We start from the raw sequence: 12,586 nt of genomic DNA on the forward strand, positions 1-12,586 counted from the left end.
TCACCTGGCTTCTACTCAGAAGAAACACAGTGAGCAGGGATTGCAAACCCTTCTTCCATAGCCACCTGGCATTTCAAGCAAAAAGGCATTTCTATAGCCTTTTGGCCAAAGCTCCCAGGATAAGCTACAAAAAGGGGATAAAGCCAAACGAGGACAGAAAACACCTACAATGAATCGTGAGCATGTACATGTGACTGAGGACAATACATTCCAAACCTAAACCAATATTGTTCACTGCTATTAATATGGCTTTGCTGTAAAGAACTCTTTAAGAGGACATTCTTCTTCCTTAGGTCACTAGGCCCCCACCTTACACACTTGTATGGTAAAATTACTTGGGTGACAATATGCTATTCTGCTAGGATAAGTAAGGATGGGAGGTCACAAATCCTGGGAACTATATTGGTGCTTTCCACCATGAAAGACTAGCCTGCCTGGATCATGCAAGTCAGATGAGGGCAATGTTTGCTTATGTGACTTTTAATATACCCTGGGTTTTATAGACCTCACACATTCCATTCAATCAGATGCATTTTGTTAATGCTTTGTCCTCATATCAGGCTGCAAGGGTTAACTTACAGAAGTGACATTCTCATGGGACTTATGTGTTTCCAAATTTATTCACCACATAAAATCCATGTTTTTGACTGAATGCTCAGCATGCACCACCAGCCCCTCATATCATCTTCAGAGTACATTCACTGTGCACAAAAGCATTATTTCTGTGAGCTTCTATCCCTTGATACAGAGAAGTCACTCAAGTCAACCAGGGAACTTCTCTACAAGAAACCGATAGTGGTTCAGTAGCACTGTGGTTTCCAGGTGTCCACTAAATGACCATGGATTGGAACCTTAATTGTCCAATGGGGCAGTTTGGCAAGTGGCACCTAGTGGGAAGTTGGGAAGTGTGTCAGTCATGAGAGTTGAGCTGGATAAATGAATTAATGCCTTTTTCTCCAGGAGTGAGTGCTTGCTTTTCCAGAAGTCGATGTGTTATCCCAAGAGTGAGTTGGGATAAAGCCAGGCTGCTTCCTGTGTCCTGGCCCCTTCACTCCTCTCCACTGACCCTCTGCTTTCTGTTATGAGATGAGGCAGCCTCTGAGCCTCAGCAGTTGCAGATGCCAGATCTTGGAATTCCTGGCTCCCAGAACAGGAGCCAGAGTAAACTTCTGTATAAGTTAGAGTCTCAGACGTGTGGCTTATAGCAACAAAGAATGAAGTCAAACAAATGGAAATCCTGGAAAAACAAAGAATTCACATTTATCAGCCAACTTCTGGTAGTGACAGTCTCTAAATGAGTACTGAAACCATGCCCAATGGTCCAGGAGTTCTGCTGTTAGACTTGGGATGTCACCCTAGTGAAGGCTGAGGGGGTAAGCAGACCTCTGAGCCAGAGAACCATGAGCACAGACCTGCATGCCTAATTAACTTTCCCCACTTGGGCCTCAAATGTTGAAATGTCAAGCATGAACCAACCATTGTTTCTCTACCAAGGAAAACACCAGGAAGGTGGCATCCAATTCTGCTACTTACCCAGGAGCATCTGGGGTATTTCTCCACCTTTCTCCATCTTCAGAGATCCCTCATTTTTCTTTCAAAGACATCCATGGTTCAGGATATCCAATGGCTTATGTGTGCATGTGATTCATACCCCTTCTTGGAGTCATTTGCCATTCTAAGGGTACATGCCAACTGGCTCTGGTGCGATGAATGTTTAGTGAAGGAAAATGTAGAATGGTTCCTATGCTCACAGCTTATGAGATGCAGAAACACCAAATGCTGTGAGGACCTTACCATCAGGAGAATGCAATGCCTATCAGCTGTGTCACCTGGGGTGAGGTCTTTCACTCCAAGGCCCTTAGTTCCCACTGATGTTCCATGGACAAAGTGCATGATCTGCATCCATCTTGATTGTTCATCATTTTGCCAGAGAAAAAGTTTCAGAAGTTTATAATGACAGACTGTGCATGTGGAAGGGACTGAGGCTGGCTTGGGAACTCCTGAAAGTGGCACTGCAGCCGCCTCCCAAAGACATGTATACCAATGTGCTGTGTGAAGGATCCCCAGGACCAGTGCTGATGCACATGTGGGTGCTACCAGTGGCCATGTGTTTCTTGTTATAGGGCAAGATTTAACATTAGAGAATCCAGAGCACTGTGAACAAAGACAGAAGACCATGGTAACTTGGGAAATGGCCTCACTGTTCTGGAAGTATTTCTTCACAGTAGAGAAGAAACAATACATTTACTGCCACTGCAAACACAGTACACCATCATCCTTCTCACCTCCTGCTGTATCTGAAGGGATGGTGAGAAGAGGATGGTTTGGAGGAGTCTGTCATTTCTTGGAAGCTTCTGTCTGAGGAAAGGGGATCAGAGAGTCACACTAAAGAAACCTTGGTTTTCAAGGAGTCATGTCTCCCTGGTAATTCTACAACCTGAGAACAGAAATTCTTATACTGTATTTAGTGGGAAACAAGACCCCCAAAACATGATAGGCTTTTTTCTTTATCAGACATATATATGCCATTTAAAGATGTCGAAGGGTACTGCCATTTGGTTTCTTGCTTTGATTCTGTGGACATATGATTAAAAGCCCATGCTCCTCTCTCCACTGCCATTTACAATCCTAACTCCAGACACTTTACCACAAAGCTAACTTGCCAAATGTTGGTGAGATGGAGGACTTGAGTGCAGATCAAGGAAGACACAGGACTAAGAGGGTAAATAACATACCAGATGCTTCATTCAGGAAATGCCTCCCAGCATGGTACCAGTCAGACAAGGCTGAAATGTGATGAGATCTTTGGGTCATCACAGCTCAATGATCTACCCAGGTAGGGCTGATGGACACAGCGCTAGGTCCATGGCATATAAACTTGAAGGAATCATCATAGCTAGGGAAAAGCCAGGGGATCTTACTGCCCCTACCACTCCCCAAAACAGCTGAGTTGAGTTTAATCTTAAAGTGACCACGGTTTGGCCTCACTTGCTGATTTACATGGGACAAATGTCACCAGTGCACCAGCATTTTGAGACAAAACATTTCTCTGTGCTCCATTTTGACTTTTTCATTGGCTTCTTAGGCAAATTTGCTTTCTCTACCCAACAAGCCTGTGCTTTCAGGGTACAAATTTGTTTCTTTCATCTTTAATAAACCAATGCTACCTGACACCTCAGCGTTGTGCAGTTACTCAAGACTTCTGCTGGCCAACTATATATATTTTTTAGCCATAAATGCCAAAGTAAGTAGAAGCAATAGAATGTATACATCTCCAAGTATGCATATCTGTGTATCTATTATCTATTCATCCATCTATGTATCTGTCATTTTCATACATCAGCAGGGAAAGAAAGACCTGTATTATACAGCTACTGGCACTCTCAAGCCATTGAAGGAGGATCCCAGGGACCATGAGGTCCACATCCAAATCTGGAAACCAAGGAGAGCCACTCACCAAATTCTAGGACACTATCCAGAGTATTCTAAAAAATACAATTACAAGTCAGTGACCCCAGTGAACATACCTCTAAATTCCTCAACTCTAGCAAAATGAACTTAACAACACAACAAAAAAATCATTCATATTGATCAAGTGGGATTTATCACAGGGATTCAGGTATATTCAACCTGTGCACACCAAAAAAACTATCACAAATCACTTCAATAGAAGGAAGGAGTATGCTCATATGATCAAAATAGACAGAAAAATCACTTGATACAATTCGACAATCTTTCCTGATTTAGAAACCTTGAACAAACTCAGTATAGAAGGAGTATGTCTAAATACGGTATAGGCTATTTTGGACAAACTCACAGCTAAGAGGATTTTTCAAAGATCTGGAGTCTGAAAAGAATGTCTACAATCACCACTCTTAGTATAGCACGACAAGTTATCACAAAAGCAATTAGGCAAGAGAAACAAGTAAAATGCATACAAATAGGAAAGGTGGAAGTCCAATTGTCCCTGTTTGCAGATGACATGATTCTACTTGGGAGAAGCCTGGAGACTCCAGCAAGAGAATATTAGAATATTAGAACTAGAAAACAAACACAGTAAAGCTGCAGGATACAAATTCAATGTTCAAAGCTAATTAGCATTTGTATAAACAAATAATGAACTGTGAGAAAGAAGTTACAAGACCAACCCCATTAATAATTTAAAAAATTTTAAAATGGAATAAATCAAACCATAAATAGTAAAGGCTCCTCCTATGATAATGACATAGCACTAATGAAAGAAATGAAGGAGTTAAACTAAAGAATGGCCTCTCATATTCATGGTTGGAAAACTTATTTGCTTTTTAAAATAATTTACTTGAAAGTTACAGTGAGGTGTGGGGGGGTGGAAAGCTAGGTCCTGTATCCACTGGTTCACTCCCCAGTGGCCTCAATGGCCTGCACTAAGAAGTCTGAAGCCAGGAGCTTCATCCAGGTCTCCACATGAGCAGCAGAGGCCAAAGCACTTGAGCCATCTTCCATTGCTTTTCCCAGGCCATTAGCATGTGCCTGGATTGAAAGTAGAACAGCCAGGACAGGAACTGCTGCATATGTCTGCTATGCCATAGTCCCTGCCCTTGTTTGGGAAACATTACATTGTCCATACTACTCAAGGAGATTGAAAGATTTGATGTAGTCATCACAAAAATACCAATTACATTCTCCAAAGAACAACAAAAAACTCAAATTCACATAGCAGCACCGAAGTAGTCAAATGGACAAATCAGACTTGAACAAAAATAATAAAGCTGGAAGCACAAGAATACCAGACTTCAAGCTCTTCTACAGAACTATTCCAACAAAACCAACATGATCCTGGCACGAAGACAGTCACAGAGATTAACAGAACTGAGGAAAGATCAAAGAAATAAACCCAGCATCCACAACCATCTTGCCTTGGACAAAGTTGCTCAAAACACACAAAGAGAAAGAACAGTGTCTATACTAAATGGTGCTTGGAAGACTGCATATCCACACACAGATAATTGAACTGGGAAAATTCCCCAATCCTATGCAATCATTTACTCAAAATAGATCAAATATCTTTTTTTTTTAAATTATAAATGCCAACACTGTTATAAAAATAATAGTGTGGCCCTTTTTATTTCCTTTAATCAGAAAAATATGCCCCACATTTCCAAGACAGAGGCCTTAGGGAAGCACCAGAAAGGGGCTTGCCTTGGGGGGGGGGCTCAGGGCTGCCCTGGCTGGGCAAGGGGACATCAAGCTGCAGGGGTCGAGGGCCCTCACCCCAGAGCCTCTGCAGGACCCAGGGAGGGGCCTCTTGAGTAGGGGTCTGGGGGCGGCAGATGGCCTGGAACACGGGGTGGCCGTGTGCCCTGCAGTCCATGCACATGCAGCAGTGAGCAGTGCCTGGCCAGGGACCCCAGGCGACAAACGCTGCTCTCCGGAAATGGAGGCCTTTGCAGGGCTGAAGGCTGCCAACAGCCCCCGACTCTCGGAGGTCTGGAGACAGAGCGGCAGTGGAGGGAGACTCGGAGACAGCCCTGCGGGACAGGAGCCGCGAGGGTGTGGGACAGGGCTTTCCCAGCATGGCCCTGGACCCCTGCACCCTGAGGCTCTCCCGCGTGGAGACATGAACAGCTGCCTTTCAAAGGGAGCCCCTGAGTGGAGACAGCAAATCCTGAGAAGTGGGTGGCAACATCCAGGTCACACCAGATGGACTGTGTCCCTCCTAAGCCCGCAGACCCTCAAGGGGACACCAGCATCATCCCATGGCCTGAGTGGGCAGGGCTGGTGGCAGAATCCCATCTTGCTGGATTCACGAGGCTATTCTGCCTGGGGGCAGGGAATGCACATGGGTCAGGCGGGGTGTGGCAAGGCCGTGGCTGGCACCCCTCCCTCAAAGACCACACAGGCCCATGTGCCCAGGCACACATGCACACACACCTGCACGCATGCATGGAGACAGATGCAGCCTGTGTTGGCAATTCAGAGGCACAGAAGGATGCTGAGGGGCCCCTGCAAGCTCTGAGCCCCTCCTGGGGCACGTCTGTCATGAAGTGACACCCACAGGGCACTGTGACACCGCAGGGGAGGGCATGGCACGTGGCAGGAAGCATGGAGTCATCTCCTCTCTTGGCTTGGCCTCGGCCTGATCACAGCCCTCCTGCCTCTGGCCAAGCTCAGTGTCCAACAGCAAGCAGCTGGGGCCTGTCTGGAGAAGGCCTCAGGCCAGTGCAGCCAAGTATCTCAGGCCCTCGGACGCAGAGCTGGGGTGGTGCCTGCAGGGACTCAGGCTCCAGGGCTCACAGACGGGGCCTGCCGGGCCGCCCCTGGGGCACAGGACCGTGGCGACCGTGCCCTGAGGGGCTGGCAGGGATGGCCCAGGAGCGAGGGCTGGGGCTGCCGGGCCGGCACCAGATCCAAGAGGGACCTCCGCGGCTGGCACAGAGGCCTCAGGAGAGGTCGGCGGGGTGGGCCTGGCTGCCCCAGGAGTGAAGGGCGCTCAGGGATGGGAAGCAGCAGCTGGGGTTTGCAGGACTGACAGGGGCCCATGAGCGACCGGAGGGGCTGGCAGGGCTGCTCTGGGCCCATGAGTGGCCGCTTCGGGGGGTGGGGTTGCTCCGGGCCCATGAGTGGCCGCGTCTGTTGGCCCGACTGTCCTGGGTCCAGCAATGAAGGTTTGGGTGGACTGGGCTGCTCTGGGGCTTCAACCAATGGCTGACTGAGGCCTAGCAATGACCTCTGGGGGCGGCTGGGATGTCCCAGGAGAGCCCTGCGGGGATGGCCATGTGGACGGGGGGCTATGAATGCCTGCCAAGGGCAGCAACACTGGCCTGAGAGGGAGCCAGGTGGCCGGCGGCGTGGGCACAAGGTGAGGAGTGACCGCGAGGGCTGGCACCATTGGCATTGGGCTAGCAGGGACCGACGGGGTGGGCAACACTGTCCAGAGGAAGCCCTACAGGGCTGGCCATGGAGATACGGGGTCAGGAAGGACCGCAGGGACCGGCAGCGGTGACACGGGGTCAGCAGGGACCGCAGCGGCCGGCAGCGGTGACAGGGGGTCAGCAGGGACCTCAGGGGCTGGCAGCGCTGCCTGGGGCCTGGGAATGCCCAATGTGTCCTGCATGGCTGAACTGGGCGTGACCGCTGGGGCCTGCAGAGCTGATCTGGGGCATGAAGCAGCCGCTGGGGCCAGGGGTGCTGCCCAGGGCCCAGAAGTGACCGCCGGGGTTGGCAGGGCTGTCTCGGGCCCGGAAATGATGGCTGGGGCCAGCTGCGCTGACCCGGGAGTGACCGCTGGGACTGGCAGGGCTGCCTGGGGTCCGGGAGAGCCCGACGGGGCTGGCAGCGCTGACAGGGGGCTGGGAGGGGCCCCTGGGGCGGGCTGGCTTGGCTGGGCTGGAGCTGCTGCTGCCGCTGGGCCGGGCGGTTCTGGTCCCAGGGGTTGGCTGGGAGCGGCCCCCCTTCTGGAGAGCACACCTGCTTGGACGGCTGCAGCGGGGCCTTCCTGGCGCCCGCCTCGCAGGCAGGCTCCACGTCCTGCCCCGGGCTGCCCGGCTGGGGGGGCTGCTGGCTCTCGCGTGGCTCGACAGCCGGGCAGCGCTCCTGCTCCCGCGGCTTCTAGATGCGGCGCTGTTCCCACTTCTTCCGCTCCTCAGGTTTCAGGGCCATGTCCTTCTCCAGGGCCTCCAAGGTGCTGAAGCTGGCGATGACCTCCTCCTCCTGCGAGCTCGACTCGCGGCGGCGGCGGCGCGGAGGACGCGCGGCGCGGGCGGGCGCGCTGCGCAGGCCCGCGTTCTCCTTGCCACGGCCCGGCTCCGGCTCGGGGCCCGGCCGGCTCGCAGCCTCCATGGCGCGCCGGGCAGTGACCTTGACCCGCCGCGCTGCTCCCGCTCCGCTACGCGTCGCCGCGGGCCCGGGGCGCCGGGCGGCGGGCCGGGCCGGACATGCCGCGCGCGGGCTCAGCCGCGGGCCCCGCGCGGCCGGGGATCCCCGCCCCGGGCCGGGCGCATCGGCGGGGCGGTCCTGCGCTCAGCGGCCCTCGGCCGCCCCGCCAGGGGCCCGCCCCATGCGCACGGCGCGGCGATCGGGCCGACGGCAGGCGGGCTCCGGGCGCTGGGCTCGTGCGGCTGAGGCTCTAGATCAAATATCTTAATGTAAGATAGAAAAGTAAGTGGCTACTAGATGGGATCACAGGGGAACTGCCTCAAGATATCTCCATAGGCAATTGTTTTAAAAAGATCCCAAGAAAAAAAGAAAAACAAACAAATGTGATTTTATCAGACTCAGAAGTTTCTGCACAGCAAAAGAAACAATCCACAGAATGAAGAGAAAACCAACAAAATGAGAAAAAATATTTATAATCTGTTCATCTACAAAGGATTAATATCCCTTACATGTAAAGAACCTGGAACACTTAACAAGAACAATGCAGTTCAGAAATGGGTGTTGGATATGAGCAGACATTTTTCCCTTTGCTTTGCTTTCAGGGAAAAACAAACATCTGTCCTGATTCCACATGTGTGTGTTTGGCTTTCTATGCCCAGGGAGATATCTGGAAAGAAAGGAGGATTTTTAATGGCAGATAACAACAAAAAAAATGGATCCTCTAATAAAAAGTTACATGTGGAAGTACAGATCCCACTGAAATAGCAGTTATGGAATAGCGGTCATGGAATCCAGAAAAATCACCTGGATCAACCAGCCAACAGCCCCTCCCTATATAAATCAACACCACATATGGCCCTCACTCCAACTTTCAGCTTGTTCAAGAGTTGCCCCTTGGATACTAATTCAGACGTCCAAAGAGAATTATGGGTTTCCATCAGTGTAGCAGTGGTTGGTATTGGAATCCTGAAGAAAGACCTTGTATACCTGAAAACTGGGTCTATCACACTGCTAAGGCTGCACGTGACTGCTTACCATGGAAAGGAGTCAATTTCTATGTCTTTCTAAATGTGTGGCTGGACACAAGGTGGTTGTTGCCAACCAAGAAGTCAGCCCAGAGTGTGAGTTCTGTGCAAAAATGACAAGAACAACAAGATCCCACAGGGATGGGGCCTCCAGCGTCCATTATCCGGAGTGGAAGTGTGAATCCACTTCATGGTGACAGCAAGAGCTGCAAGGCCACTTAAACCTTTGTTAACATTTGTGAGTAATTTCACTAACTGACTGGAAGCAGACCTGAGTCAAACTGAAGGAAGCTACAGTGGGGAGTGAGGCATGACTTAGTCACACTGTCCTCAGCCTGGCCTCCTTGAGTGCAGCCGGGGCCAGTGCTCAAGCACACATTCCCTGGCAAAGAAGGGCTACCTCTGATTTCTCTCCTTGCAGAGACCAGAGGAGGCTGTGGCCCCACAGCCCCATGAGTTTGACAAACCTGTCCAGTGTGACTAAGCACTCTTCAGGCACTGAATCACACATCCATCTGGCTGAGAACAAAGACTGAAACCCGATGGGGCTGCACCATGTTCCCAGGTCCCCAGTTTTCCTGGGTTCAGTTTACTCACCCCTCTGTGGCTTTGCTCTCAACTGCATGGCGGTCCCTGCCTTCTTCATTCTCCAGCCATTTTCATTTGTAGCCAAGGAAGTCCCAACCAGCCCTTCCTGTTCCCAGAACTTTCACCTCTGCATGGAAACAGCTCACCAACCCTGGAAATTTGTTCATTTCCTGGTTAAAATGAATCCGGCATCATGTCCCAGATGACAGCAGGAGCAGCCAGATGACAGTGACGCCGTGTACTCCTTTGAGACTGCAAGTTCTAAGCAATGATAGCTAACACAGGAACCGTTCTTTCCACTCAAGAAAACAGCATAAGTTTGGCTAAAAAGCTGGCTGACAATACCCATCCCCAGGTGTTCTTGCAAATAAAGGGGCAGGGGAAAGCTGATTGGACACAGCCAAGCTCAGCAGCTAACACTTCTCATTAAGGAGTTGCCTGCAATTCTGACTCAGCTGCATCAGGTTTGCTGCAGCCTTGTAAAAGTAGGGCCAGGACCCTCACCATCTCCTTCCGGGCACAGAAATCCAACTCCATTATAATGATAAACATCCAACAGCAGCTGACCTGAAACACACGCAGCACACACGACGACACAGATGGCAAAGAAACCTGCTCCTCCCTGAACCTGAGCAACCCTCCTGGGGACGTCCCATAAACTTAGGGAGCATAGAAAACTTCCCTGGAAGTTAAAACCTTTTAACTTCTGGCTCTTCCAGAAACCTGATTTCTGATTAGTTAAAGCTACTTTGTTCCTGAATTGTGCAATTTAAATTTAAATTGCTGCTCTCAGCTCACACTGTGGTGAGTGTGTTTCTGTTGGCAAAGGCACAGGACAAGAACCTGTGGGTTTTCTGCTGACTTCATCATCCCAAAGAAATGATAAGATGATGGATATGTTAATTATCCCCACTTGGGGCTGGCACTGTGGGTTAGCACTTAAGGCCACCACCTGCAGTGCTGGCATCCCATATGGGTGCCGGTTCGAGTCCCGGCAGCTACATTCTGATCCAGCTCTGCTATGGCCTGGCAGAGCAGTGGAAGATGGCCCAAGTTGCACCCACGTGTGAGACCCAGAAGAAGCTCCTGGCTCCTGGCTTCAGATCGGCACAGCTCCAGCTGTTGCGGCCATCTGGGAAGTGAACCAACAGATGGAAAAACTTTCTCTCCTTCTCTCTCCTTTCTCTCCCTCTCTCCCTCTCTTTCTCTCCCCATATCCGCCTCTCTGTAACTCTGCCTTTCAAATAAATAATCTTTAAAAAAATTGTCCCTACCTAATCATCTGACAAGGTATATAGGCCTTGTACCACTACACTGTATGCCCCATATATATAGCTATCTGTCAATTTAAAATAAGATAAAATGAATTTAAAATTGGTTCTAAAGCTCCTATGAATATTACAAAAAGCAACAACTTACCTACTCTTCTCCAGTAACTGCCAGCCATTGCACAAATTAGAAATCCATTGCACAGCATGTGATGAGGACAGCTGGAGACTGCAGGGCAGGGGCTGTGGCCACACCGAGGCTGCACTGTTGCAGAAGTGCTGTGAGGGCTCCCCATCACAGGCAGATGAGGACAGCTGGAGACTGCAGGGCAGGGGCTGTGGCCACACTGAGGCCGCACTGTTGCTGAAGTGCTATGAGGGCTCCCCTGTCTCAAGCAGACAGCTGAGCGATTGGTGCTCTCACGTATTTTTCAGTGACAGAACTTGGCAAATGACCAACATTCCAATGCCCTTAAAGATAAAAGTAAAAATGATAGTGTGACTGATTTTTGACATGGCTCGTCAGATTTATAGAACTTCACAAATGTCTCACTTTTCCCATCCAACTTTGAGACTATGTTTTGCGTGTTTGTCACAAATGATCTGGTATGTGACGTGGAACATGGCAGTGTCGTTGGTGTGGTGAGGAGAGCTGCAGCAGTGCCCACAGCCATCTCAGCTGCCAAGGTCTCTTCTGGTGTGAGGCACAGAATCCCCTTGAGAACACAACTGGAGCTGGCTTGATCACTCCTTTACAATGTGCCTGCATCATTTCTGTCTTGTTCCTCAAATTCTTTTTTTTTTAACTTTTATTTAATGAATATAAATTTCCAAAGTACGATTTATGGATTACAATGGCTTCCCCCACATACCGTCCCTCCCACCCACAACCCTCCCCTTTCCCACTCCCTCTCCCCTTCCATTCACATCAAGATTCATTTTCGATTATCTTAATATACAGAAGATCAGCTTAGTAAACATTAAGTAAGGATTTCAACAGTTTGTTCCCACACAGAAACATAAAGTGAAAAATAATAGATGATATTTTTTTAAATGATGATGAAATCAGATCAGACCTATTGTCATGTTTAATCCCAGTGAGAGTCAAGTTGGGAATTGATAATTTCTTTTCTTTTTTTTTTTTTACAGAGGATCAGTTTAATATACATTAAGTAAAGATTTCAACAGTTTGCACCTCCATAGAAACACAAAGTGAAATATATTGTTTGAGTACTCGTTATAGCATTAAATCTCAATGCACAGCACGTTAAGGACAGAGATCCTACATGAGGAGTAAGTGCACAGTGACTCCTGTTGTTGACTTTACCAATTGACACTCCTGTCTATGGCATCAGTAATCTCCCTATGCTCCAGTCATGAGTTTCCAAGGCTATGGAAGCCCTCTGAGTTCTCTGATTCTTATCTTATTTAGACAAGGTCATAGTCAAAGTGGAGGTTCTCTCCTCCCTTCAGAGAAAGGTACCTCCTTCTTTGAAGACCTGTTCTTTCCACTGGGATCTCACTCACAGAGATCTTTTGCCAGAGTGTCTTGGCTTTCCATGCCTGAAGTACTCTCATGGGCTTTTCAGCCAGATCAGAATGCCTTTAGGCCTGATTCTGAGGCCAGAGTGCTATTTAGGACATCTGCCATTCTATGAGTCTGCTGAGTATCTCACTTCCCATGTTGGATCACTCTCCCCTTTATTTATTCCATCGGTTAGTGTTAGCAGGTACTAGACTTGTTTATGTGCTCCCTTTGACTCTTAGTCCTTTCATTATGATCAATTGTGAACTGAAATTGATCACTTGGACTAGTGAGATGGCATTGGTACATGCCACCTTGATGGGATT

At 49.2% G+C, this 12,586-nt stretch overlaps 1 pseudogene; it reads right to left on the reverse strand.

Annotated features, from left to right (window-relative positions):
- Positions 1-5,138: 5,138 nt before the first annotated feature.
- LOC138850373 (fibrosin-1-like protein pseudogene) lies at positions 5,139-8,091 on the reverse strand (annotated as a pseudogene).
- Positions 8,092-12,586: the final 4,495 nt, after the last annotated feature.

The sequence above is a fragment of the Oryctolagus cuniculus genome, chromosome 7 (assembly GCF_964237555.1).
Source record: "Oryctolagus cuniculus chromosome 7, mOryCun1.1, whole genome shotgun sequence".
NCBI lineage: Eukaryota > Metazoa > Chordata > Mammalia > Lagomorpha > Leporidae > Oryctolagus > Oryctolagus cuniculus.